Source organism: Amia ocellicauda, unplaced genomic scaffold, assembly GCF_036373705.1.
Source record: "Amia ocellicauda isolate fAmiCal2 unplaced genomic scaffold, fAmiCal2.hap1 HAP1_SCAFFOLD_95, whole genome shotgun sequence".
NCBI classification, from domain to species: domain Eukaryota; kingdom Metazoa; phylum Chordata; class Actinopteri; order Amiiformes; family Amiidae; genus Amia; species Amia ocellicauda.
The window spans coordinates 142141-169885 of NW_027103020.1; the positions used below are offsets into that span (position 1 = coordinate 142141).

Consider the following 27745-nt stretch of genomic DNA (forward strand, 5'->3'; position numbering starts at 1 on the left):
CTGGGTAACTTCATCGTAGCTCTTAGTTCTCTCTTTCTGTCTGGAGGAGATATAATTGAAGAATTGTACACGTACCCAGCTACTGTCAACACCCTTTGCTGCACTGATATTTTTCCATCCATTTTTCTTTTTTTTTTTTTTTTTTTTGCTGGAAGTTCCGTCAATACCCGCCAACCTTTAAGAGACATCATGCAGCCAGGCCTCTCGGCTTGCGGCCACATCGTCCTGAACGTGCCCGATCTCGGAAGATCTCGGAAGCTAAACGGGGCAGGACCTGGTCAGTACTTGGATGGGAGACCTCCAGGAAATACCTGGTGCTGCAAGATTTTACGTCTCCTGGGTAACTTTATCGTAGCTCTTAGTTCTCTCTTTCTGTCTGGAGGAGATATAATTGAAGAATTGTACACGTACCCAGCTACTGTCAACACCCTTTGCTGCACTGATATTTTTCCATCCATTTTTCTTTTTTTTTTTTTTTTTTTTTGCTGGAAGTTCCGTCAATACCCGCCAACCTTTAAGAGACATCATGCAGCCGGGCCTCTCGGCTTTCGGCCACACCGTCCTGAACGCGCATGATATCGTCAGATCTCGGAAGCTAAACGGGGCACGGCCTGGTCGGTACTTGGATGGGAGACTTCCTAGAAATACCAGGTGCTGCAAGCTTTTTACATCTCCTGGGTAACTTCATCGTAGCTCTTAATACTCTCTTTCTGTCTCCAGGAGATATAATTGAAGAATTGTACACGTACCCGGCTACTTTCAACACCCTTTCCTGCACTGATATTTTTCTCGCCATTTTTCAATTTTTTTTTTTTTTTTCTGGAAATTCCGTCAATACCCGCCAGCCTTTAAGAGACATCATGCAGCCAGGCATCTTGGCTTGCGGCCACACCATCCTGAACGCGCCCGATCAAGTCAGATCTCGGAAGCTAAACGGGGCAGGACCTGGTCAGTACATGAATGTGAGACCTCCTGGAAATACCTGGTGCTGCAAGCTTTTACGTCTCCTGGGTAACTTTATCGTAGCTCTTAATACTCTCTATCTGTCTGGAGGAGATATAATTGAAGTATTGTACACGTACCCAGCTACTGTCAACACCATTTGCTGCACTGATATTTTTCCATCCATTTTTCTTTTTTTTTTTTTTTTTGCAGGAAGTTCCGTCAATACCCGCCAACCTTTAAGAGACATCATGCAGCCAGGCCTCTCGGCTTGTGGCCACACCGTCCTGAACGCGCCCGATCTCGTCAGTTCTCGGAAGCTAAACGGGGCAGGACCTGGTCAGTACTTGAATTTGAGACCTCCTGGAAATACCTGGTGCTGCAAGCTTTTACGTCTCCTGGGTAACTTTATCGTAGCTCTTAATACTCTCTATCTGTCTGGAGGAGATATAATTGAAGAATTGTACACGTACCCGGCTACCTTCAACACGCTTTGCTGCACTGATATTTTTCCCTCCATTTTTCTTTTTTCTTTTGTTTCTTGCTGGAAGTTCCATCAATACCCTCCAGCCTTTAAGAGACATCATGCAGCCAGGCCTCTTGGCTTGAGGCCACACCGTCCTGAAGACGCAAGATCTCGTCAGATCTCGGAAGAAAAACTGGGCAGGGCCTGGTCAGTAATTGGATGGTTGACCTCCTGGAAATACCAGGTGCTGAAAGCTTTTTACATCTCCTGGGTAACTTCAGCGTAGCTCTTAATACTCTCATTCAGTCTGGAGGAGATATAATTGAAGAATTGTACATGTACCCGGCTACTTTCAACACCCTGTCCTGCACTGATATTTTTCCCTCCATTTTTCTATTTATTTATTTTTTATTTTTTGCTGGAAGTTCCGTCAATACCCTCCAGCCTTTAAGAGACATCATGCAGCCAGGCCTCTTGGCTTGCGGCCACACCGTCCTGAACACGCCCGATCTCATCAGATCTCGGAAGCTAAGCGGGGCAGGGCCTGGTCAGTACTTGGATGGGAGACCTCCTGGAAATACCTGGTGCTGCAAGCTTTTTACGTCTCCTGGGAAACTTCATCGTAGCTCTTAATACTCTCTATCTGTCTGGAGGAGATATAATTGAAGTATTGTACACGTACCCGGCTACTTTCAACAGCCTTTGCTGCACTGATATTTTTCCCTCCATTTTCCATTTTTTTTTTTTTTTTTTTTTGCTGGAAGTTCCATCAATACCCGCCAGCCTTTAAGAGACATCATGCAGCCAGGCCTCTTGGCTTGCGGCCACACCGTCCTGAACGCGCCCGATCTCGTCAGATCTCGGAAGCTAACGGGGCAGGGCCTGGTCAGTACTTGGATGGGTGACCTCCTGGAAATACCAGGTGCTGCAAGCTTTTTACGTCTCCTGGGTAACTTCATCATAGCTCTTAATACTCTCTTTCAGTCTGTAGGAGATATTATTGAAGAATTGTACACGTACCCGGCTACTTTCAAAACCCTTTGCTGCACTGATATTTTTCCCTCCATTTTTCTTTTTTCTTTTTTTTTTTGCTTGAAGTTCCGTCAATACCCGCCAGCCTTAAAGAGACATCATGCAGCCGGGCCTCTTGGCTTTCGGCCACACCGTCCTGAACGCGCATGATATTGTCAGATCTCGGAAGCTAAACGGGCAGGACCTGGTCAGTACTTGAATGTGAGACCTCCTGGAAATACCAGGTGCTGCAAGCTTTTACGTCTCCTGGGTAACTTTATCGTAGCTCTTAATACTCTCTTTCAGTCTGCAGGAGATATAATTGAAGAATTGTACACGTACCCGGCTACTTTCAACACCCTTTCCTGCACTGATATTTTTCCCTCCATTTTTCTATTTTTTTTTTTTTTTTTTTTTGCTGGAAGTTCCGTCAATACCCGCCAACCTTTAAGAGACATCATGCAGCCAGGCCTCTTGGCTTGCGGCCACACCGTCCTGAACACGCCCGATCTCATCAGATCTCGGAAGCTAAGCGGGGCAGGGCCTGGTCAGTACTTGGATGGGAGACCTCCTGGAAATACCTGGTGCTGCAAGCTTTTTACGTCTCCTGGGAAACTTCATCGTAGCTCTTAATACTCTCTTTCTGTCTGCAGGAGATATAATTGAAGTATTGTACACGTACCCGGCTACTTTCAACAGCCTTTGCTGCACTGATATTTTTCCCTCCATTTTCCATTTTTTTTTTTTTTTTTTTTTGCTGGAAGTTCCATCAATACCCGCCAGCCTTTAAGAGACATCATGCAGCCAGGCCTCTTGGCTTGCGGCCACACCGTCCTGAACGCGCCCGATCTCGTCAGATCTCGGAAGCTAACGGGGCAGGGCCTGGTCAGTACTTGGATGGGTGACCTCCTGGAAATACCAGGTGCTGCAAGCTTTTTACGTCTCCTGGGTAACTTCATCATAGCTCTTAATACTCTCTATCAGTCTGTAGGAGATATTATTGAAGAATTGTACACGTACCCGGCTACTTTCAAAACCCTTTGCTGCACTGATATTTTTCCCTCCATTTTTCTTTTTTCTTTTTTTTTTTGCTTGAAGTTCCGTCAATACCCGCCAGCCTTAAAGAGACATCATGCAGCCGGGCCTCTTGGCTTTCGGCCACACCGTCCTGAACGCGCATGATATTGTCAGATCTCGGAAGCTAAACGGGCAGGACCTGGTCAGTACTTGAATGTGAGACCTCCTGGAAATACCAGGTGCTGCAAGCTTTTACGTCTCCTGGGTAACTTTATCGTAGCTCTTAATACTCTCTTTCAGTCTGCAGGAGATATAATTGAAGAATTGTACACGTACCCGGCTACTTTCAACACCCTTTCCTGCACTGATATTTTTCCCTCCATTTTTCTATTTTTTTTTTTTTTTTTTTTTGCTGGAAGTTCCGTCAATACCCGCCAACCTTTAAGAGACATCATGCAGCCAGGCCTTTCGGCTTGTGGCCACACCGTCCTGAATGCGCCCGATCTCGTCAGATCTCGGAAGCTAAACGGGGCAGGGCCTGGTCAGTACTTGGATGGGAGACCTCCTAGAAATACCAGGTGCTGCAAGCTTTTTACGTCTCCTGGGTAACTTCATCGTAGCTCTTAATACTCTCTATCTGTCTGGAGGAGATATAATTGAAGTATTGTACACGTACCCAGCTACTGTCAACACTATTTGCTGCACTGATATTTTTCCATCCATTTTTCTTTTTTTTTTTTTTTTTTTGCTGGCAGTTCCGTCAATACCCGCCAGCCTTTAAGAGACATCATGCAGCCAGGCATCTCAGCTTGCGGCCACACCATCCTGAACGCGCCCGATCTCGTCAGATCTCGGAAGCTAAACGGGGCAGGACCTGGTCAGTACATGAAAGTGAGACCTCCTGGAAATACCTAGTGCTGCAAGCTTTTACGTCTCCTGGGTAACTTTATCGTAGCTCTTAATACTCTCTCTCTGTCTGGAGGAGATATAATTGAAGTATTGTACACGTATCCAGCTACTGTCAACACCCTTTGCTGCACTGATATTTTTCCATTTATTTTTCTTTTTTCTTTTTTTAATTTTTTTTTTTGCTGGAAGTTCCGTCAATACCCGCCAACCTTTAAGAGACATCATGCAGCCAGGCCTTTCGGCTTGTGGCCACTCCGTCCTGAACGCGCCCGATCTCATCAGATCTCGGAAGCTAAACGGGGCAGGGCCTGGTCAGTACTTTGATGGGAGACCTCCTGGAAATACCAGGTCCTGCAAGCTTTTTACGTCTCCTGGGTAACTTCATCGTAGCTCTTAATACTCTCTTTCTGTCTCCAGGAGATATAATTGAAGAATTGTACACGTACTCGGCTACTTTCAACACCCTTTCCTGCACTGATATTTTTCCCTCCATTTTTCTTTTTTTTTTTTTTTGCTGGAAGTTCCGTCAATACCCGCCAACCTTTAAGAGACATCATGCAGCCAGGCCTTTCGGCTTGTGGCCACACCGTCCTGAATGCGCCCGATCTCGTCAGATCTCGGAAGCTAAACGGGGCAGGGCCTGGTCAGTACTTGGATGGGAGACCTCCTAGAAATACCAGGTGCTGCAAGCTTTTTACGTCTCCTGGGTAACTTCATCGTAGCTCTTAATACTCTCTATCTGTCTGGAGGAGATATAATTGAAGTATTGTACACGTACCCAGCTACTGTCAACACTATTTGCTGCACTGATATTTTTCCATCCATTTTTCTTTTTTTTTTTTTTTTTTTGCTGGCAGTTCCGTCAATACCCGCCAGCCTTTAAGGGACATCATGCAGCCAGGCCTTTCGGCTTGTGGCCACACCGTCCTGAATGCGCCCGATCTCGTCAGATCTCGCAAGCTAAACGAGACAGGGCCTGGTCTGTACTTGGATGGGAGACCTCCTAGAAATACCAGGTGCTGCAAGCTTTTTACGTCTCCTGGGTAACTTCATCGTAGCTCTTAATACTCTCATTCTGTCTCCAGGAGATATAATTGAAGAATTGTACACGTACCCGGCTACTTTCAACACCCTTTGCTGCACTGGTATATTTCCCTCTATTTTTCTTTTTTTATATTTTTTTTTTGCTGGAAGTTCCGTCAATACCCGCCAGCCTTAAAGAGACATCATGCAGCCAGGCATCTCGGCTTGCGGCCACACCATCCTGAACGCGCCCGATCTCGTGAGATCTCGGAAGCTAAACGGGGCAGGACCTGGTCAGTACATGAATGTGAGACCTCCTGGAAATACCTAGTGCTGCAAGCTTTTACGTCTCCTGGGTAACTTTATCGTAGCTCTTAATACTCTCTCTCTATCTGGAGGAGATATAATTGAAGTATTGTATACGTATCCAGTTACTGTCAACACCCTTTGCTGCACTGATATTTTTCCATCCATTTTTCTTTTTTTATATATTTTTTTTGCTGGAAGTTCCGTCAATACCCGCCAACCTTTAAGAGACATCATGCAGCCAGGCATCTCGGCTTGCGGCCACACCATCCTGAACTCGCCCGATCTTGTCAGATCTTGGAAGCTAAACGGGGCAGGACCTGGTCAGTACATGAATGTGAGACCTCCTGGAAATACCTGGTGCTGCAAGCTTTTACGTCTCCTGGGTAACTTCATCGTAGCTCTTAATACTCTCTATCTGTCTGGAGGAGATATAATTGAAGTATTGTACACGTACCCAGCTACTGTAAACACCCTTTGCTGCACTGATATTTTTCCATCCATTTTTCTTTTTTTTTTTTTTTTTTGCTGGAAGTTCCGTCAATACCCGCCAACCTTTAAGGGACATCATGCAGCCAGGCCTTTCGGCTTGTGGCCACACCGTCCTGAATGCGCCCGATCTCGTCAGATCTCGCAAGCTAAACGAGACAGGGCCTGGTCTGTACTTGGATGGGAGACCTCCTAGAAATACCAGGTGCTGCAAGCTTTTTACGTCTCCTGGGTAACTTCATCGTAGCTCTTAATACTCTCATTCTGTCTCCAGGAGATATAATTGAAGAATTGTACACGTACCCGACTACTTTCAACACCCTTTGCTGCACTGGTATATTTCCCTCTATTTTTCTTTTTTTATATTTTTTTTTTGCTGGAAGTTCCGTCAATACCCGCCAGCCTTAAAGAGACATCATGCAGCCAGGCATCTCGGCTTGCGGCCACACCATCCTGAACGCGCCCGATCTCGTGAGATCTCGGAAGCTAAACGGGGCAGGACCTGGTCAGTACATGAATGTGAGACCTCCTGGAAATACCTAGTGCTGCAAGCTTTTACGTCTCCTGGGTAACTTTATCGTAGCTCTTAATACTCTCTCTCTATCTGGAGGAGATATAATTGAAGTATTGTATACGTATCCAGTTACTGTCAACACCCTTTGCTGCACTGATATTTTTCCATCCATTTTTCTTTTTTTATATATTTTTTTTGCTGGAAGTTCCGTCAATACCCGCCAACCTTTAAGAGACATCATGCAGCCAGGCATCTCGGCTTGCGGCCACACCATCCTGAACTCGCCCGATCTTGTCAGATCTTGGAAGCTAAACGGGGCAGGACCTGGTCAGTACATGAATGTGAGACCTCCTGGAAATACCTGGTGCTGCAAGCTTTTACGTCTCCTGGGTAACTTCATCGTAGCTCTTAATACTCTCTATCTGTCTGGAGGAGATATAATTGAAGTATTGTACACGTACCCAGCTACTGTAAACACCCATTGCTGCACTGATATTTTTCCATCCATTTTTCTTTTTTTTTTTTTTTTTTGCTGGAAGTTCCGTCAATACCCGCCAACCTTTAAGAGACATCATGCAGCCAGGCCTCTTGGCTTGCGGCCACACCGTCCTGAATGCGCCCAATCTCGTCAGATTTCGGAAGCTAAACGGGGCAGGGCCTGGTCAGTACTTGGATGGGAGACCTCCTAGAAATACCAGGTGCTGCAAGCCTTTTACGTCTCCTGGGTAACTTCATTGTAGCTCTTAATACTCTCTTTCTGTCTCCAGGAGATATAATTGAAGAATTGTACACGTACCCGGCTACTTTCAACACCCTTTCCTGCACTGATATTTTTCCCTCCATTTTTCTATTTTTTTTTTTTTTTTTTTTGCTGGAAATTCCGTCAATACCCGCCAGCCTTTAAGAGACATCATGCAGCCAGACATCTCGGCTTGTGGCCACACCGTCCTGAACGCGCCCGATCTCGTCAGATCTTGGAAGCTAAACGGGGCAGGACCTGGTCAGTACTTGAATGTGAGACCTCCAGGAAATACCTGGTGCTGCAAGCTTTTACGTCTCCTGGGTAACTTTATCGTAGCTCTTAATACTCTCTATCTGTCTGGAGGAGATATAATTGAAGAATTGTACACGTACCCGGCTACTTTCAACACCCTTTCCTGCACTGATATTTTTCCCTCCATTTTTCTATTTTTTTTTTTTTTTTCTTTTGCAGGAAGTTCCGTCAATACCCGCCAACCTTTAAGAGACATCATGCAGCCAGGCCTTTCGGCTTGTGGTCACACCGTCCTGAATGCGCCCGATCTCGTCAGATCTCGGAAGCTGAACGGGGCAGGGTCTGGTCAGTACTTGGATGGGAGACCTCCTAGAAATACCAGTGCTGCAAGCTTTTTACGTCTCCTGGGTAACTTCATCGTAGCTCTTAATACTCTCTTTCTGTCTCCAGGAGATATAATTGAAGAATTGTACACGTACCCGGCTACTTTCAACACCCTTTGCTGCACTGGTATATTTCCCTGTATTTTTCTTTTTTTTTTTGCTGGCAGTTCCGTCAATACCCGCCAGCCTTTAAGAGACATCATGTAGCCAGGCATCTCGGCTTGCGGCCACACCATCCTGAACGCGCCCGATCTCGTCAGATCTCGGAAGCTAAACGGGGCAGGACCTGGTCAGTACATGAATGTGAGACCTCCTGGAAATACCTAGTGCTGCAAGCTTTTACGTCTCCTGGGTAACTTTATTGTAGCTCTTAATACTCTCTCTCTGTCTGGAGGAGATATAATTGAAGTATTGTACACGTACCCGGCTACTTTCAACACCCTTTGCTGCACTGATATTTTTCCATCCATTTTTCTTTTTTCTTTTTTTCTTTTTATTTTTTGCTGGAAGTTCCGTCAATACCCGCCAACCTTTAAGAGACATCATGCAGCCAGGCCTTTCGGCTTGTGGCCACACCGTCCTGAATGCGCCCGATCTCGTCAGATCTCGGAAGCTAAACGGGGCAGGGCCTGGTTAGTACTTGGATGGTAGACCTCCTAGAAATACCAGGTGCTGTAAGCTTTTACGTGTCCTGGGTAACTTTATCGTAGCTCTTAACTCTCTCTTTCTGTCTGCAGGAGATTTAATTGAAGAATTGTACACGTACCCAGCTACTGTCAACACCCTTTGCTGCACTGATATTTTTCCATCCATTTTTCTTTTTTTTTTTCTTGCTGGAAGTTCCGTCAATACCCGCCAACCTTTAAGAGACATCATGCAGCCAGGTCTTTCGGCTTGTGGCCACACCGTCCTGAATGCGCCCAATCTCGTCAGATCTCGGAAGCTAAACGGGGCAGGGCCTGGTCAGTACTTGGATGGGAGACCTCCTAGAAATACCAGGTGCTGCAAGCCTTTTACGTCTCCTGGGTAACTTCATCGTAGCTCTTAATACTCTCTTTCTGTCTCCAGGAGATATAATTGAAGAATTGTACACGTACTAGGCTACTTTCAACACCCTTTGCTGCACTGATATTTTTCCCTCCATTTTTCATTTTATTTTATTTTTTTGCTGGAAGTTCCGTCAATATCCGCCAGCCTTTAAGAGACATCATGCAGCCAGGCCTCTTGGCTTGTAGTCACACCGTCCTGAATGCGCCCGATCATATCAGATTTCGGAAGCTAAACGGGGCAGGGCCTGGTCAGTACATGGATGTGTGACCTCCTGGAAAACCAGGTGCTGCAAGCTTTTTACGTCTCCTGGGTAACTGCATCGTAGCTCTTAATTCTCTTTTTCTGTCTGGAGGAGATATAATTGAAGAATTGTACACGTACCCGGCTACTTTCAACACCCTTTGCTGCACTGATATTTTTCCCTCCATTTTTCTTTTTTCTTCATTATTTTGCTGGAAGTTCCGTCAATATCCTCCAGCCTTTAAGAGACATCATGTAGCCAGGCCTCTTGGCATGCGGACACATTGTCCTGAATGCGCCCGATCTCATCAGATCTCGGAAGCTAAACGGGGCAGGACCTGGTCAGTACTTGAATGTGAGACCTCCTAGAAAAACCTGGTGCTGCAAGCTTTTTACGTCTCCTGGGTAACTATATCGTAGCTCTTAATACTCTCTTTCTGTCTGGAGGAGATATAATTGAAGTATTGTACACGTACCTGGCTACTTTCAACATCCTTTGCTGCACTGATATTTTTCCCTCCGTTTTTCTTTTTTTTTTTTTTTGCTGGAAGTTCCGTCAATACCCGCCAACCATTAAGAGACATCATGCAGCCAGGCCTCTCGGCTTGTGTCCACACCGTCCTGAACGCGCTCGATCTCGTCAGATCGCGTAAGCTGAACGGGGCAGGTCCTGGTCAGTACTTGGATGGGTGACCTCCTGGAAATACCAGGTGCTGCAAGCTTTATACGTCTCTTGGGTAACTTCATCGTAGCTCGTAATACTCTCTTTCAGTCTGGAGGAGATATAATTGAAGTATTGTACACTTTGTCTTAGGGACAGTCTGGCTAGCAGTGACTGAGTGGTTGACAGACGACAAGCATCGGAATGTACGTGCTCTGTGATGTCATAGCAGTCAGCTGAGAGAGGCTCGTGATGTCATCGCTGAGCTGTCTGTCTGTCTGTCTGTCTGTCTCTCTCTCTCTCTTTCTCTCTCTCTCTCTCTCTCTCTTCCTCTCAATTCAATTCATTTGTATTGTCAAAGCAATTGGACATACATACATACATATATATATATATATATATATATATACATACATATATACATCTATACATGCTAGAAAGTCATTACAATGTTATCTTAAAGGCTAACTAAGCAGAACATATATCATTATAGAACAGAGTTCATAGGTCAACACATGGTTTTAGGGAACAGGCACGTAGGTCATACCGTTTGACAATGTCTCCAAGGTTCTCATCGTAAATAACAAACAGAAATCAAACTATCTTCTGGGCTGACCTTCTAGCTTGACCGTATCTTTCTTAAGTATACAAGAGAGAAAAACAGGTGTAAGAAAATAATTTCTAATTTTCCTTCTACACATATATACATACATACATACATATGTAGCGTTATGTTGGGTGTATTTTGATAAGAGCATTTGGGCTCTGAGCTGAAGCACTGATCTAAAGAAGACCTCTCCCCCCCCAAAGTTATCAGATTTCCTTAGCTCATCAGCTTGGAACTGGTTTGCATCAAAGTGACAGTTTTGGGGAGGATGGCACCGAGAAGAGGCCAAATACTTTGGAATTCTGCTATGAGATGTCTGGAGAAAGGGGCCTGTAGGTGATAAAAACTCTTTGAAGTGGATGAGAGCCGAAATCCCGACATAGAGCTACGAACCCAGGCCAACCGGCATTTCCAAAAGATGGCATGGATTGACATCAGTCATAAATAAAGCCTCCCTCCAATAGGACACTTGGGGCTGAAACCGAAATCGAATCTCAAGAACTCAGGGACCAATCACCTACTGATCTGACAGACTATAAGGAACAGCGGACAGTCTTTCTCTCTCTCTCTCTCTCACCTGAACCAGAATCTCGCTGCCACAGCTCAACCTGTAGCTCTGTTGCCAGAACCGGAATCAGAAACCAACCAAGTCTTTGCCGGCAACAGAAGAGTTAAACTGGGAGAAGGAGATTGAGCGAAGAATTATTTTAAAGGACTTTATTAAATAAATAACTTCACAGACCCACCTGATCAGTGGAGTTTTACAGCTGGACAATTGACTAAGTCGACTGAATACGAAAGTGTCAGTCACTTAAATAGCTATTTGAGTCTTAAGAAACTTGACCCTTGGAATAAACAGGGCCCTGCTTTCCTCAAAGACTTTGTCTTCAAGTAACTACGGTGGAACCCTGCTTACAAAGAAGATTTTGTGCACTACCTTGGAGCCTTCAAACCAGTGGAAAATCTGTTTGGAAAAGACTCTACATTCGCGAAACCCCAACTTCCAGGTGCATCGACTGAGTGGAAGTTCTTGGACAAAGCCGAACCGGACTGCCTTTGTTCCAAACCACACGGACCTCGTGCCGTGTGCTGTTATCTGAGCCCGAAGCCAGAGAGGCCTCTCTGCGACGAAATTCACATAAGTTTAACAGTTTGGAGTTCATGATTCATGACATTTGAGAAATCAATTAGAAATGTTAATCTGTGATTCATAACTCTAGAATGTGTAATATCATTTAGTTTTCTTAAATATAAATGTGTGTTGCATTCAACTGTTTTGTTGATAATTTTAGAAATAAAATCTGACAACGCCGAGAAATATCTTCTCATTCCTGTTTAACTGTTTAGTCTGAAATTGACACAAGTTAATAGACACCAGATTATAGGTGGCCCTGCCTATCCTTAATCATTGAATAATAATCAGTTAAGGGAAATTGTGGTAACAAGTAATGATAGGATCTTTCTCTCCACCTAAACGTTAATGAGACTGATATATATATAACGAGAAGTTACCTGACATAAATACTAACCTGCGTAGTTATTGAATGTCTGACTAACAATACTAATGAGAGACTCACCTTCGTCTTACTAACCGGTATTGTAGTCAATGTGTTTATAACCTTTTTTGTTTAATGATTTGTGTGTTATCATATGCGATCCCATGGTCTTTGATTTGGTCACGGAAGTGATTTGTCTTTGATTTGTTGATCTAGAGTTGAATTTTAATTAGTTTTTCCCTTTTGTATAATTAGTGTAGTGCTACATTTAGTCTTTGTTTTTGAATAAATTTGACAATTTATATCTTTGGAATTGGTGTCTGCATCCAATTATTACAGAAAATGAGTTCTACAAGATTCCAGGATTCGTGATAAGGTGATACTATAAATTCACTTCTTTAATTGAATTTTATAAGTGTACCTTACGCTACACCTTTGACCACCACGTCTTCCTCCTCCCACTGCTTGACCTCTATTGTGACCTGGATCACCTGCCGGCTCCATGTTATCGCTGTGTTGTTGAGGTGGATAGCACGCATTTCACTCGATACTCGTACCACAATGTGAAATCAATCATCAATAACCAGTTGGCAGTATTGGAAAAGCAATTACAAGGGCCTGCATACATACAGTAATGTCAAATCTGATGTGGAAGAACAATTCCTTTATCCCTCTGTTCTCCACCAGGGTTGTGCTGATCGCCTCGATTGGCAAGTTTGCAGTGTGAGGAGTGGATCCATGTCGTCGTTCCTAGGCACTTCACAGCTGTGTGGGTGGTCAGGAGCACCTGGTAGGGCCCTGTCCACCTGGGCTGTTGGGAGGACTTTCTCTTGTGTGCTTTGATATACACAGTCATCTTGCTGGAAGGGGTGGTAAACCTGCTGGGATGGTTCAGTCTGGGCGGCTTTCATCTGTGAATGGACAGCTTCGAAAGCACGTGTTAGTCCCATACAAAAAGACAACATAGCATCATCCATCAAGTGGATGTCCATTTCCCTTACAGACAATGGAGGAGTGATGGAGAGTCTCATAAGTCATCCCATAATAATCTCACACGGAGAAAGACCTGTTTTTCTCAATTTGCTGACGATTTCATTGTCATTAGGACTATAGGAAGGGGATCTGGACGTTTGAGTCCTGTTTGTTTGCATATATTAGACAGCTTATTCTTTAATATCCCATTTTGTTTCTCCACTGCTCCAGCTGACTGAGCCTGATGGGGCAGTGAAAATGTTGTTTACCTCGCAGGGCTTTGCATAGTTCCTGCACTATTGTCCCAGTGAAGTGAGTGTTCCTATCACTGGAAATTTCCCTGGAATGCGAAATCTACATATAACATCCCTTAACTGTATTTTTGCTACTTTTACTACTTCAGCCTTCCTACGGGATAGGCTTCAACCCATTTAGAACACCTATATATTATTACAAGTATATATTCATATCCACAACATTTAAGCTTTTGAACACAATCTATTTGCATATTGCAGGATTATGAGCTTGACAAATGTGGCAAGTTCTACAATATTGCTAAGCTGTTACTATAAAACCTGGGGCAAACCAATTTAAAAGACTGATGCACACATCCCCCCTTTGCCCGTGTGGCCAACACCATGCGCCACATGGGCAAACCAGGGAAAGAGTGCCTGTGAGGCAACCAATGCATTAGCAAATGTTTGAGCTCTCTTATGGAAGGTGCAGTGGCCAGTTGCAATTTCCTGGAGCTTTTACAGTGCATCTCAAATTAAATTTCATCCAGCCCCAGGTCATAAAAGTCAAACCCTAGTTACGACATACATAACACATACATTTTGTTGCTTCAAAGAGAATACAAAAGTCAGCAAAACATTCTTTTTTACAAATTCAGTTTGTAAACTGTATTGTACATATATTTGTTGCGTTTTGATTTATAAACATTATACATTGTACAAATCTTAAGTGAAGGGCAATGGACTGATTCTGACTTCATGGCTGTCATTCTATTCATTTGAATAATGTGACATCTCCACTAATAGTACATTATAAATTAAACTATCAATAGAAGAATATGTGCTACTGCGGACGTCATCTGAGCAGTTTCACAATATATTGTAGATTCCTATAATCTGGAAAACCTTTAATTATAGTATTTTAACTTATTTCTCCACTGAGTCAAGCATCACTTCAGCGTAGTGGACCTCAGCATTGGTCTGTTCAAGTTGCTGTGAGGCTGTCTTTAAAGCCGCGCCCTCGGCCTACTGTGTCTCAACAAGAACACCAGCATCTTCTCCATATGGGTCAGACATCGGTTCCTTCAGGACACGATTCATAATATGCATATCTGCCATGTGGAATAAATCAGTCTGAAGACACAATGTGTGGTTCACACAACATCAGAGATCGTCCTTATAAAAGGCATCTCTATCACATTAGTTGACATTCGCACAATCTATAAGGTTTCTAGTAAAGGGACAATTCAAAATAATAATAATCTTGATTCCAATTTATCTCATTTATCAAATTATTTCAGTACAGCACTCAGCTGTTGTCAGCAGCATCATATCTCCTGTGTTTATTGAATCAGCTTTACTTCCTAGTGTAGATACTCTTTTTGTGTGGAGTTGTCAAAGTTTCAAAACAATGTGCTTATCTTTGTCCTTTTATCTAACTTAAATACCTGAGAACATTACAATAACTATTACAGCAGCTCCTTCAACACCATAGTTAATAGTAGTTGGGTAAATGATGGCAGTTATTAATCTTTGTTTCTCAATTCATTTTTTACCAATAAACCATAATTTGAAATTATTTCCATACTCCTATTATTCCTATTTTCATTATTATTAGTTTTATGCGGTTGTCATCTAGTATGTGATGTATTCGTCTGTATCAACATCAATATTATTATCATTATTAATACAAGCAGTGTAAATTACCATTCATTACACTCTTGCTCTGTTTGTAATAAGTTATGAACCCTTACACGTACTTACAGTCTCTGCCTTGTCTCTGACTTCTCTCTCTCTCTCTCTCTCTCTCTCTCTCTCTCTCTCTCTCTCTCATCTCAGGCTGCTTGTCTGCTCAGGCGAACAGGGGGAGCAGAGGAGCACATACGGCCCTTGCCCCCTGCCCCCCTCTTCCTAATTGATAGGGTATTTCTGTTTGTGAAAGGACTATTTCCAAACAGTTTTATAACTTGCCATGACTATGTTTCATTAAATTAGTTATGTTACACCTTTAGTTATACCTGTAGTAACTTCATTATTTTCCCTCATATTCCAGTCAATCACCATCAGAGTCTCTCGTGGCAGTACATTTGTCTCACACAGAACAAACTCTCCTTTCTCAACCGCTTTCAATTTTGGATAACATCGCACTGCATCCCAACAGCTGTTCTTTCTCCTATTCCTAATTTCTTACAAGAAAATGCAAGTTATATTTGATCGATTTGTATTATTACTATTTATATACATTTCACTACATTATTGTAGTTAATGAATGTATTTAATCTTTGGAAAATAAGCCTTTTCATTGATCTCAATAATGATGTCCAGGTACTTCAGGAAAGCACATTTTCAAAAAATGTGTCCAGTCAATGATTTCCCCAACTAAGAACCTGCGTGGGCACTAAGACTGTCCTCCTGCGCGGCTCATGTCTTTATTGTGTCACTTCCTCCTATTGAAGTCCAATCTACACCAGTACAGGTTCAGAAGAACTGTTCCCGAATCCAGATTGAACTGATCAATAGTTAATTTCTTACCTACACATTGTATTTAGGGATCTATTACTAGGGATTTAAAAACTCTTCATTGTGGAACTCATAGCTTCCAAATGAGCACATCGTTAATTTCCTGGAGTATCTGGTTATCTATTTATCAATATGTAAGAAACCTTCACCGAATGTTTGTGGTTGCCTCGGATTCCTATTTCTAAATTTGGCTCTAATTCCATTTCTAACATGTTACTTTTAACTTCTGTATTCGTAAGACCTATTTAAATAACTTAATTTTGTATTATTATTTCTGTTTGCAATAGCATTCTGTGTACAGTTAAATGCTGACTTTCTTGTAGGTCTGTTATTACAACATATTTAACTGGCGTTTTTTAGCTATCATTCTGTAACTATTTGTGACTTATGACTCTCTTAGTCATATTCTGGACTATACAGTACATGAAAAAGTCAAAATATGGACATTTACCTTGCGCAAACTGAAAACGTACAAACATACAAAGAGACACATATTAATTTATATCCATAGTAAATTCAGATACCATGGTTTTGGTTGGCATGTTATATTGACCTGCAGTGTCTCAAACTACCCTTATTTATTACTTATCTAGTAATTTTCCTTCAGTATCTTGAGGACTGTCATTTATACTGAAAAACATATATATATATATATTTTTAATTTGTCTTCGGGGCATTCAGATTGAATTATGCCTGTTGTCTTTTCTTTCTTTTCTCTAACAAATGTTTTAAGATAGCTAGCTTTGGTTTCTCATTTCTTAATGCTTTGTATTCCTATTTTGCAAAACCGTTTTTAGGTGCTCAAGTCTATCTGAATCAAAAGTCCCATCTTTTGGAAACCTTAATTTTCTGTCACCTATTGTCCAGTCAAACGCACCGCTTCACTCCATAGTTATCATACATGTACCTTACATGTGTACCTTTAAGTGGCGGGTCGCCCGTCTTACTAGAGCTGTTCCCACACAGTAACACGTTTTCCCATTTTCTATGTATCGTTTTGTACACAACAACCAAGGCGTGCAAGCCCGCAAAATAACAATAAACGACAGGGGAGAAAACATAGCAAAAAACAAGAAAACACAAATAATACTAAATCCTATATAGGAATAACAACAAACATGCTTTTCAATGTTTGCATTTATAGAACTTGTATATAACTTAATGACTTTTCTTCATTTACCATAAACACTATAAACTTCTATAAACTATAAACACGTTATTTTATATTATTACCGGCGTATCAGATATTGAACAATTAATTAGCGCTCCTTTTTTTTTTTTTTTTTCTAATAGTAGGTCAAACCCACTTAAGCCTGCGGGAACCCAGACAGGAAAACACAGTCCTGTTCCTTCACAAACAAGAAGACACAGTCAAGTCTATGGTAACCCTAAGAAACCATGCTCCTCGGTTATTGGTGTCAATGGATCTCATTATCCTGAAACTTTCATGATCGAAACATGGAATACTGTTTGTCAGTTTCCATAAAACTATGCATTAAGAGTAATGCAACAGTCACTTATCATTTTGAGCAGCTGTATCAATTGATAGTTAGATCTCTGTAATGAAATGAATAGACAGTGATCTCAGATGTAATGTGTGAATTGCATTTTGAAATGGTAATACTTTGATGTAAGTTGTGTCATTTTAGTTCAATGAACAAATGATCTGAGGTTGATGTGTATTGTATCCAAGCAATTGTAAAAAAGTGTTAGAGTTTTGAAAAATGTGCATTTTGATCATCGGGTGTGAGTTTAGTGTCTAGAGTTTTGAAAAATGACATCAAGGTTCTGAAATGAGTGCCAAAGTGATTGTGAAAAAGTGTAATATCAGGGGACAGTGGCTATTAGTGATCTGGCCTTCCGTGGCCTCTGTATTAATGTAACAGGTCACATTGTATGTGTACACTGATACTTGATAGTATAATATAGTACAAGTAAAAAACATACATAGGTATCATAGAAGTATTTTGCAGAAATGATTATGGATAGTTATCAAAATGGAGAGGAAATGCTAAATCCAGTCTCCCCAGGCTGAGCTTCTATTGCTGCACCTGCTGGCCCCACTATATGGATAGAGCCACACCAAGTACAAGAGTCTCCCCATTGCTATTTATATCTCCCTATCCAGTCTTCTGTAGGTGTCAGGGTGGGGTGCCTATTCCCCTGCATGCTTTGAAACCTATAGCACCTGGGACGCACACTTGGGATCCGGTTCCTCTGCCCCTCACATACACATAAGGAATCCTAGGTGCTCAATACGTCATACTGTCTCTTTCATCTCATGTGTAAACTATGGACAAATACATGACTAAACGTGTTTAGTTGCTTTTCCCAGAATGCTTTGCGCCACGATATGCAAATAACGGGGACTATGATTGGCTCCCTGACATTACCCACAATGCGACTGATGCTACCCATTTCACTACCCAACAAAGACCCATAATATGCGTGTGTCTGTCTGTCTGTCTGTCTGTCTGTGTGTGAAAGTGTGTGTGTGTCTGTCTGTCTGTCTGTCATGTAACTTGCACATCTGTGAGGGCACCACTAATGCCGAAAGAGATGTACACATATTGTTTATTTTCCATATATATGTATGTATGTATGTATGCATGTCCAATTGCTTTGACAATACAAATGAATTGAATTGAGAGGGAGAGAGAGAGAGAGAGAGACAGACAGACAGACAGACAGAGAGACACACATACACACACACACACACACACACACACACAGAGAGCCAGCCAGCCAGCCAGCTCAGCGATGACATGACGAGCCTCTCTCAGCTTACTGCTATGACAGCACAGAGCACGTACATTCCGTTTAACAAATCGTTAAACAAAAAAGGTTATAAACACATTGACTACAATACCGGTTAGTAAGACGAAGGTGAGTCTCTCGTTAGTATTATTAGTCAGACATTAAATAACTACGCAGGTTCGTTTTTATGTCGGGTAACTTCTCGTTATATATATATCAGTCTCATTTACGTTTAGGTGCCGAGAAAGATCCTATTTGTTACCACAATTTCCCTTAACTGATTATTATTCAATGATTAAGGATAGGCAGGGCCACCAATAATCTAATGTCTATTAACTTGTGTCAATTTCAGACTAAACAGTTAAACAGGAATGAGAAGATATTTCTCGGGGTTGACAGATTTTATTTCTAAAATTATCAACAAAACAGTTTAATGCAACACACATTTATATTTAAGAAAACTAAATGATATTACACATTCTAGAGTTATGAATCACAGATTAACATTTCTAATTGATTTCTCAAATGTCATGAATCACAAACTCCAAACTGTTAAACTTATGTGAACTTCGTCGCAGAGAGGCCTCTCTGCCTTCGGGCTCAGATAACAGCACTCGGCACGAGGTCCGTGTGGTTTGGAACAAAGGCAGTCCGGTTCGGCTTTGTCCAAGAACTTCCACTCAGTCGATGCACCTGTAAGTTGGGGTTTCGGGAATGTAGAGTCTTTTCCAAACAGATTTTCCACTGGTTTGAATGCTCCAAGGTTGTGCACAAAATCTTCTTTGTAAGCAGGGTTCCACCGTAGTTACTTGAAGACAAAGTCTTTGAGGAAAGCAGGGCCCTGTTTATTCCAAGGGTCAAGTTTCTTAAGACTCAAATAGCTATTTAAGTGACTGACACTTTCGTATTCAGTCGACTTAGTCAATTGTCCAGCTGTAAAACTCCACTGATCAGGTGGGTCTGTAAAGTTATTTATTTAATAAAGTCCTTTAAAAGAATTCTTCGTACGGCTCAATCTCCTTCTCCCAGTTTAACTCTTCTGTTGCCGGCAAAGACTTGGTTGGTTTCTGATTCCGGTTCTGGCAACAGAGCTACAGGTTGAGCTGTGGCAGCGAGTTTCTGGTTCAGGTGAGAGAAAGAGAGAGAGAAAGACTGTCCGCTGTTCCTTAAAGTCTGTCAGATCAGTAGGTGATTGGTCCCTGAGTTCTTGAGATTGGATTTCGGTTTCAGCCCCCAGTGTCCTATTGGAGGGGGGCTTGATTTATGACTGATGTCAATCCATGCCATCTTTTGGAAATGCCGGTTGGCCCGGGTTCGTAGCTCTATGTCGGGATTTCGGCTCTCGTCCACTTCAAAGAGTTTTTATCACCTACAGGCCCCTTTCTCCAGACATCTCATAGCAGAATTCCAAACTATTTGGCCTCTTCTCGGTGCCATCCTCCCCAAAACTGTCACGTTGATGCAAACCAGTTCCAAGCTGATGAGCTAAGGAAATCTGATAACTTTGGGGGGGGGAGAGGTCTTCTTTAGATCCGTGCTTCAGCTCAGAGCCCAAATGCTCTTATCCAAATACACCCAACATAACGCTACATATGTATGTATGTATGTATATATGTGTAGAAGGAAAATTAGAAATTATTTTCTTACACCTGTTTTTCTCTCTTGTATACTTAAGAAAGATACGGTCAAACTAGAAGATCAGCCCAGAAGATAGTTTGATTTCTGTTTGTTATTTACGATGAGAACCTTGGAGACAATGTCAAACGGTATGACCTACGAGCCTGTTCCCTAAAACCATGTGTTGACCTATGAACTCTGTTCTATAATGATATATGTTCTGCTTAGTTAGCCTTTAAGATAACATAGTAATGACTTTCTAGCATGTATGGATGTTTGTATGTATGTATATATATATATATATATATATATGTATGTATGTATGTATGTATGTATGTCCAATTGCTTTGACAATACAAATGAATTGAATTGAGAGGAAGAGAGAGAGAGAGAGAGAGAGAGAGAGAGACAGACAGACAGACAGACAGCTCAGCGATGACATCACGAGCCTCTCTCAGCTGACTGCTATGACATCACAGAGCACGTACATTCCGTTGCTTGCCGTCTGTCAACCACTCAGTCACTGCTAGCCAGACTGGCTGGCTGGCTGGATGGGGGGGCTGCTTGCTGCTGCTGCGTACCTTAGCAAGCTTATTTGCTTGACCGGCCTTCCTACTCCTCTGCCCACATGCCCACCTATGCCCGATCTGCTGTTCACCTGGATCACAGCTCCGCCCCAACAAGGCAGATCTTCCCAAAAATGGTACAAACTGATCCACGTTCCCCTCCACGGAAAGCTTTAGCCCAAAATAAGGGACACATTCTGTAACAACATAATGGATGCCCACCCAACCTGTGACAAAACTTAGAAAAAAGAAAAACGGTCAGTCCTCCTGGGGGAGGGACACACAGCCACCCTGGCTGCCCAATATGTCAGCGCCTACCACAGCCTGAGGGACACAGTGACACACGAGCACCGGCTGTAAATATAATGTAAATACTCATTTGTAATGCATGTCATTGTATTTCAAAAAAGGAATCTGGAAATAGTAAACCAATTTTCTTTATTTGTATGTATTTAAGATCACATTTTATTACATTTTCTTTTTCTGTACTTGATAACATCTTATTGTGATTCAAAATTCTATTATTTATTTTCCGTATGTATGTATGTATGTATGTATGTATGTATGTATGTATGTATGTATGGAAGGAAAGTTAGAAATTCTTTTCTCACACCTGTTTTTCTCTCTTGTATACTTAAGAAAGATTAGGTCAAGCTAGAAGGTCAGGCCAGAAGGTAGTTTGAATTTTGTTTGTTATTCACGATGAGAACCTTGGAGACAATGTCAAACGGTATGATGGCAGCATCACTTACAATTTTGACAGCCGGAAGTCCCGCCCTCCCTACGTACCATAGACCGGAAGGCCCACCTCACCTTCCGGTTACCCCCACCTTTGAACCGGAACTTCTCTCTCCTTCCCATCACCCCCAGGGTTACCCTTTTACCCTCCCTTGTCAGCCATCTTGGATGATATCGGCCATATTGGATGTCAGCCATTTGTAAGGTCATAGGTCATCTGGTAAGATGGGAGCCATTTTGTTACCATTTGTAAGGTCATAGGTCATTTGGTAAGATGGTAGCCATTTTGCTAGGGTGACATCCATCATGGTGAGGGTCCGAGTGTACCTCACCCTGCTTGTGTGGAGGTGTAATGTTTTATAGCATAAACTGTGTTTTTAAGGTTATATTGTCTTATGATACTGTTTTAGTAAATTAAAAAATACAAGTTTTAAATACACACATATATATTGGACTTGGTCATGATAGGGATGGTGTTTCCAAAAGAACTCTGGAGAACTTTTTGAACAGCTGTAAAAGCAGGTACACCAGGACGTGGATCTTTATACAGCATTCTCTTGAGCATGTTGGGGAGGGCATCCACTGTTTTCACAATATCCTCAACCAGCAATGTCACATTAGAATTACTAGTGTCATACAAATCACCAAACTTGTGAGCTATTAGAGTGAGGATGGCATCTTCAAGCAGAGATTCCTCAAACATACGTATACATAAACCCACGGCAGCAGGAGTTTTCTTTCTCTGGAAAAAATATATATAATGTCTTATTGCAAAACAAATTTGTAAAACATCTTATAAGGCTTGTTATTTATAACCTTCTCAATTAATTGTATCACTTACTCATCTACACTTTCCAACAAGTCACTTAACCATCTCGAAGGTAGAGTGCATGTTTCTAAGCTATGCAAAAGAGATTTCACTTCTTTCTCAGTCTGTCTGGTGATGCATAGCCCACATAGGGCACGTGCAACACATAACACAACATTTAGAAAGTGGGTGACACTTATTTTGTTACATATAAGAGCGACACTACTCCAGACACTCCCTTGCTCGTGATCTAAAGTTAGACAGAGATGCTGTGCTTGGCTGGGGTCACCTATCAGACAGGCCTCACACTTATCAACTAATTCACGGCCAATACAATGTTGTAACACTAGCGCAATAATGCCCTTTATGGTGTGTGTCATCACTAGTGTTACATGATCATCATAGTTTTTACAATTATATCTCGGAACTTCCCTGTCTGAATCAAAACTCTTGTGGGTTCTAGCAAGGCAAGAACAGAAGCATGCAATGTTCAATCTTGTTCGGGGTCTTAAAGAGTTGACAGAGGAATCCATATCACTGGTGTCTGGTACTCCACTATTCTAATGAAGAGAAAAGAAAATAACACTTAAAACTGTAATGTGTGTCGGTCAGTAAAGAAGTACACAACTATACACAGTTGTAGGACCTCTATATTTACCTCTCTTTCCATTGATGGTCCAACTCCATCATCAGTGTCTGAGGTTTTATCCTCCCTGCCATGTTCATGGTCCTTGTCATCATCTTCAGACTCATCACCAGTGTTGACACCTTCGTCTTCATCAGACATTGGGAGAGCATCCCTGGGGCTCGGAGGAGGAGTGCTGACACTATTCTTTTGATAAACATACAAAGAAGAAAACATGCATTTAAATTCACTTTGCATTGAAATTTATATATACACACATACGGCCTAACAGCATGTAAACACCGGCATACGTTTAAAATTAATAATAATATTCTAAACACGTTTTTAAAGTAAAATAAAGTGTTACCTCTTTTGGGTCCCTGTCTTCCGACCATCTTAATTTTGTGTTAGGTGCCCCCGCATCTTCATCAGCAGCGTGGTCGCTAGGGGGTGTCTTCTTAGCTGGTGTAGCCATAGTGCGCTATGGGGGTTTCCACCAGTTACCGCAGACCTGTTCTGTCCCGAACGGGTGACATGTTTTCTGTGTTTACCAGCATGCTCTTTATACTGTAAATGGTGGCCGGCGGCTCTACAGAGGAGGCGTGGTGTGGGTGGGGTTGGGGGCGTGTGTGGGGACACGTGGGTAAATGGGGGGCAGTGGCTCTACAGAGGAGGAGGAGTGTGGGCGGAGTTGGGTGCGTGTATGGGTGCCACGTGGGTACAGTCATTTGTACCCATTAGGCTCGTGTCCATAACAAATATGTGATAACAATTTATCTCTCCAAATGGTCACCTCACCCAGTGTGTACACGTTGTTTTGAACGTGAGACCATGACCATAGCACGCATAGATACAGATGTCTGTTGGAGATCAACTTTATCGGAGTGAAATAGACACCCCAACATACCGCCCCAACTGAATTCTGTAATAAGAACAACATTTTTGGCGGTTTCCTGGTATGTTATGTGGAATACAATTTTGTGTGATTCTTAGAAAAATTATGAAATACCATTTTGCCCCCCCATAAATAAGCCGCTCCAAGCAGTTAATTTTACACATCCAATATAATATATGAAGGGACACACTCTTCATAATGGCATCTGACTGGGGTCCATTTGATGAGGAAGAGCTAGTAAATGCGTTATCATGTATTGATGGTAAGAATGTTTTTTATAGTAATAGAGTTTGGTTTAAAAGTGTTAGTATATCATGCATAGTTCATGGTTTGTATAATTTAAGGTGAGAGAGAACCGAGATATTACAGCACAGAATAACAGAGCCGAGACTGTCGGGCCGAGCACCCCGCAGGGGACCACGGAGAGTGGAACTCGCAACCCCCAATGCCTACGTCCCGAACAGCGCCTTCCAAACCGCAGGAGACACGTGTTCTGAAGGTGGGCCAAAGCAATGTGTTTAATGGCCAGTTTTATTCAGATTTCATGGTATGCCATAGAACAAGTTGTTACATATTATAAATTAATTACATCTTCTAAAACATTATATTGTGTACATTTATGGGACCAATGTTTGTTTTTTGATTTGACAGTTGTTTAACCCACATAACTAAGCACTCCCCCACCCACCCCAAGTCACAGAGCAAACTTTGAATGGAGGTGTGTAACATTCACCGTTTTTACCAATGTTATTAATAATAATAATAATAATAATAATAATAATATTATATTTTGTATTTGTTCGAAATGTAGTGAAAAGTCACTGTATAAAGTGTAATTGACATGTTTGTTTTATTATAGCTAAAAATGCGGCACAGCCTGCATTGCCCTGCTTGAGAGGCTTGTCAAGTGGAAAACAGGTGAAGAGATCCGATCGTGCTGATAAAGGGAGGTCCGTTCTACAGCGGGGGAGACAGCCACCAGTCACACAAAGGGGAAACACAGCGCCCAGAAAAGCCCTGAGTAAGACAAACCGGGTGGCACACGACACCACCGATGTGGGGGTGCAATGTGTGAAAGTGAACCGACCGAGCTCCGCTACTGTAAAAAGAGGTAAACGGGGTAAAAGCACGGTTAAAGCCACCACTAGTGGGGATACTGAGATGAAATGTGATCAATCACCCTGTGTTGACATACAGACCCCTGGTGATTGTAGGGCCCTGGTGTTTAGCAAGATATGCAGTCAGCTTGTGGAGGCGTTAAACACCGCTCAGTGCATAATACATGTTTTGACAAATTTGTTAAAACAAATAGGGAATTGCCCCGTTTCTGATGAGAGTTTGATGAATCTGTAATTCACACTGTGAATCAATCAGTCTCTGCAAGATCGAGAAGGGTTGTTACAAAAAACAACCAATTCTGAAAACAACAATTGACAAACAATGAAAAAGGAGAAGCACAAAATCTGTCAGTCTGCTTGTGTAATTAGGGGGGTAATGCGAAATAAAATTAATGCTGCGAAAAGAATGCTGCGTAGGCTTAAATTTAGAACAAATGTGTCACAATTAGCACGGTCACAGACACTGTTGCACACTCTCCAGACGGGAGGCCATCCGGTAAACTTGGAAATTCAGGAATATATAGATCAGGATGTATCTAAGGAACTAGCATCGGTAGCTAATAACAATGATAATCAGATCGGGGGTGGTGATGCTGCAATGTTAGAGATGAATAATGAAAATGATGAACAAATGGCTGAGGGTGGCGTTGGCGGGGACCCTCCTCGGGGGTTTTTGGAGATTATTCGTCGCTATGACCGAGAAATTAATAGGTTTCGGGGTATGGAGTTTTATGAAGAATTCAGGTTTGTGAACCTGGATCTGGTACAATCTTATATGAATGCTGTCCGTATTGTGCATGGAGCTGTGCAAGGATTGCTAAATGAAATATCACACAATGTGGGTCCTAATGATTTTGTACAGCTGAGACCGAGCTCGGGGTCATTACATAATCCTTTCTAATCGAGGAGTCGAAATGTGGGGGAGCTGGACGCTGCGGATTTCTTAGAGAGCATAGCTAATTTACTACAAAGTCACAACAAAATTCTATCACATTTGAGTTTGCGAATAACGGTCACTGTGATTAGAAATATGCAAGGTGGTGGTGGTGCGCGGAGGCGCTTAAAAGGTATTTTATTTTGTAAAATAATAGACATAAACCAAGGTAACAATTTATGTTTTGCTGCCAGTGTGTACCGCCTGTGGAAGGGTAAAGAATGCACAGATTCCGAAATGTTAGATGGTGCCAAACGAATGCATAGCCAGCTAGGGTTTTCAATTCAGAAAAAAAAAATGTTTTTCAGATATTCAGGCATTTGAAAGACTATTGGGGGTCATTATCAAAGTATTGTACCATGAAAACGGATGGGAATATTTTACTACGGGGCCTACACCTATAAATTCTAAGTATCCGTTGCTCTTATCCTGTATCAAGTGTTGCTCATTGCTTCGCTGTCCTCGTCCTGTACCCTCAGTGTTTTCAGAGCCCGTTCTTGATCTTGTAGAAATATATTGCAGAAGAGCAGAACTACAATCACACTTTTTCAATGCTATTGCTTTTTTCTACCTCCCTGGTGAGGTACCAATGCGGGAAGTTTGAGAGAGTATTTCTAAAATGTGTATGATCCAATACACACAGTTATTTAAAAAGCTGACGTCTTGTACATGCTCACCAGAACCAAGCCTAATTAAATAACACATTTAATATTAAATAAGTACATGTGCAGTAGCCACTTGGACAATTACAGATCCCCAGGTCAAAACACAACAGAAAGACATGGAAGATCGTATTTTCAAATCACACCTGTGGCCCCCCTAACTGTAATTTGGTATTAGTGGGTCAAAGGATTTATTTAGTTCAAGTCATAATAAGATTATATTTTGAAAGGAAACACTACAGGATGTAATATTTAAAATGACTGTGAGTACCTTTCATTAACATTGTTTTAAAGGCTGGGACCAATATGGTGGAATATCTCCAACACACGGACATTGAGAGACTCGACCCCTTTGTGCTGCTGCTCAGAGACCAACTCTCAGTTGTCTCTGAGTAGGCTATGGATCAACTTCCTTTCCTAATATGAAGGAGACAATGGATACAAAACCTATAGGCAACTATGAAAAACAGGTGATTATTGTTATTCTTCTCATTATAAACTACTTAATACATCTCTCGCATAAAGTACAACAGGATAGTGGTGATGTCATTCAGGATTGGATTGCCATTGGTCAAAAGCCCTCTGAGAGAAATTGTGTGGCGACACTCCACACTCTTAGAAGATATTGTTCTGCACAGAACCATAAAGGGTTCCTCGAGTAATCGCTCTGGTGGATCCCTTTATGGTTCTATGTAGAACCCCTTCAAAGGGGTTACATGAAGAACCCCCAAACATAGCGTTCTATACAGAACCATTCGTTTTAAAATGTTATATATAGAACCCATTCAAAAGGGGGACACGTGCTATACCTGAATTTGTTTTCCAAATACAATCTTTAAAAAATGTATGAGTTCATATATACAAACACACATACACAACGTAGAAATCGCACTACTAGTGAAGTAACTTCATTTACATTATATGCCACAACTCCTCAATTTGGAACGCAAAAACAAGACATCTGATGTAAAAGTGTAAACTAATTACGAACAGCACTTTTGATTTTTATCTTCAATTCAGGGGCTACTTATTCGAACAGTAAACTGTATTCTCTCTTCAGAGTGACTGGAATGTTTTTGCCTACATTCAACTTAAATATGAAAGTTTCCAAAAACGGCATAGTTTTCTTTAAGGCTATTCAATGCCAAACACAAAATTCTCTCTGCTTTCAGTGCTTGTCCTTCAGCACAAT

The 27745-nt window shown here is 42.0% G+C and overlaps 8 non-coding genes and 19 pseudogenes across 8 annotated transcripts; all 27 read left to right on the forward strand.

The window, feature by feature from the left end:
- Positions 1–207: 207 nt before the first annotated feature.
- On the forward strand, positions 208–326 carry LOC136746002 (uncharacterized; annotated as a pseudogene).
- A 552-nt stretch (positions 327–878) lies between these two features.
- Positions 879–997, forward strand: LOC136745999 (uncharacterized; annotated as a pseudogene).
- A 214-nt stretch (positions 998–1211) lies between these two features.
- LOC136746014 (uncharacterized) lies at positions 1212–1330 on the forward strand (annotated as a pseudogene).
- A 215-nt stretch (positions 1331–1545) lies between these two features.
- Positions 1546–1664, forward strand: LOC136746047 (uncharacterized; annotated as a pseudogene).
- Positions 1665–1885: 221 nt separating this feature from the next.
- Positions 1886–2004, forward strand: LOC136746068 (5S ribosomal RNA). The gene has a single exon (XR_010816294.1). It is a non-coding gene; the product is annotated as a 5S ribosomal RNA (ribosomal RNA).
- Positions 2005–2224: 220 nt separating this feature from the next.
- On the forward strand, positions 2225–2342 carry LOC136746060 (5S ribosomal RNA). Its single transcript, XR_010816286.1, has one exon. It is a non-coding gene; the product is annotated as a 5S ribosomal RNA (ribosomal RNA).
- Positions 2343–2896: 554 nt separating this feature from the next.
- Positions 2897–3015, forward strand: LOC136746079 (5S ribosomal RNA). Its single transcript, XR_010816295.1, has one exon. It is a non-coding gene; the product is annotated as a 5S ribosomal RNA (ribosomal RNA).
- A 220-nt stretch (positions 3016–3235) lies between these two features.
- Positions 3236–3353, forward strand: LOC136746061 (5S ribosomal RNA). The gene has a single exon (XR_010816287.1). It is a non-coding gene; the product is annotated as a 5S ribosomal RNA (ribosomal RNA).
- Positions 3354–3907: 554 nt separating this feature from the next.
- LOC136746037 (5S ribosomal RNA) lies at positions 3908–4026 on the forward strand. The gene has a single exon (XR_010816274.1). It is a non-coding gene; the product is annotated as a 5S ribosomal RNA (ribosomal RNA).
- A 217-nt stretch (positions 4027–4243) lies between these two features.
- Positions 4244–4362, forward strand: LOC136746012 (uncharacterized; annotated as a pseudogene).
- Positions 4363–4586: 224 nt separating this feature from the next.
- LOC136746071 (uncharacterized) lies at positions 4587–4705 on the forward strand (annotated as a pseudogene).
- A 213-nt stretch (positions 4706–4918) lies between these two features.
- On the forward strand, positions 4919–5037 carry LOC136746048 (5S ribosomal RNA). Its single transcript, XR_010816275.1, has one exon. It is a non-coding gene; the product is annotated as a 5S ribosomal RNA (ribosomal RNA).
- Positions 5038–5254: 217 nt separating this feature from the next.
- Positions 5255–5373, forward strand: LOC136746092 (uncharacterized; annotated as a pseudogene).
- Positions 5374–5591: 218 nt separating this feature from the next.
- LOC136746008 (uncharacterized) lies at positions 5592–5710 on the forward strand (annotated as a pseudogene).
- Positions 5711–5927: 217 nt separating this feature from the next.
- Positions 5928–6046, forward strand: LOC136746023 (uncharacterized; annotated as a pseudogene).
- Positions 6047–6261: 215 nt separating this feature from the next.
- On the forward strand, positions 6262–6380 carry LOC136746093 (uncharacterized; annotated as a pseudogene).
- A 218-nt stretch (positions 6381–6598) lies between these two features.
- LOC136746009 (uncharacterized) lies at positions 6599–6717 on the forward strand (annotated as a pseudogene).
- Positions 6718–6934: 217 nt separating this feature from the next.
- Positions 6935–7053, forward strand: LOC136746024 (uncharacterized; annotated as a pseudogene).
- Positions 7054–7268: 215 nt separating this feature from the next.
- Positions 7269–7387, forward strand: LOC136746078 (uncharacterized; annotated as a pseudogene).
- Positions 7388–7607: 220 nt separating this feature from the next.
- On the forward strand, positions 7608–7726 carry LOC136745989 (uncharacterized; annotated as a pseudogene).
- A 220-nt stretch (positions 7727–7946) lies between these two features.
- LOC136746003 (uncharacterized) lies at positions 7947–8064 on the forward strand (annotated as a pseudogene).
- A 209-nt stretch (positions 8065–8273) lies between these two features.
- On the forward strand, positions 8274–8392 carry LOC136745994 (uncharacterized; annotated as a pseudogene).
- Positions 8393–8616: 224 nt separating this feature from the next.
- Positions 8617–8735, forward strand: LOC136746065 (5S ribosomal RNA). The gene has a single exon (XR_010816291.1). It is a non-coding gene; the product is annotated as a 5S ribosomal RNA (ribosomal RNA).
- Positions 8736–8946: 211 nt separating this feature from the next.
- LOC136746067 (5S ribosomal RNA) lies at positions 8947–9065 on the forward strand. Its single transcript, XR_010816293.1, has one exon. It is a non-coding gene; the product is annotated as a 5S ribosomal RNA (ribosomal RNA).
- A 216-nt stretch (positions 9066–9281) lies between these two features.
- LOC136746000 (uncharacterized) lies at positions 9282–9399 on the forward strand (annotated as a pseudogene).
- Positions 9400–9615: 216 nt separating this feature from the next.
- Positions 9616–9734, forward strand: LOC136746029 (uncharacterized; annotated as a pseudogene).
- Positions 9735–9947: 213 nt separating this feature from the next.
- LOC136746017 (uncharacterized) lies at positions 9948–10066 on the forward strand (annotated as a pseudogene).
- Positions 10067–27745: the final 17679 nt, after the last annotated feature.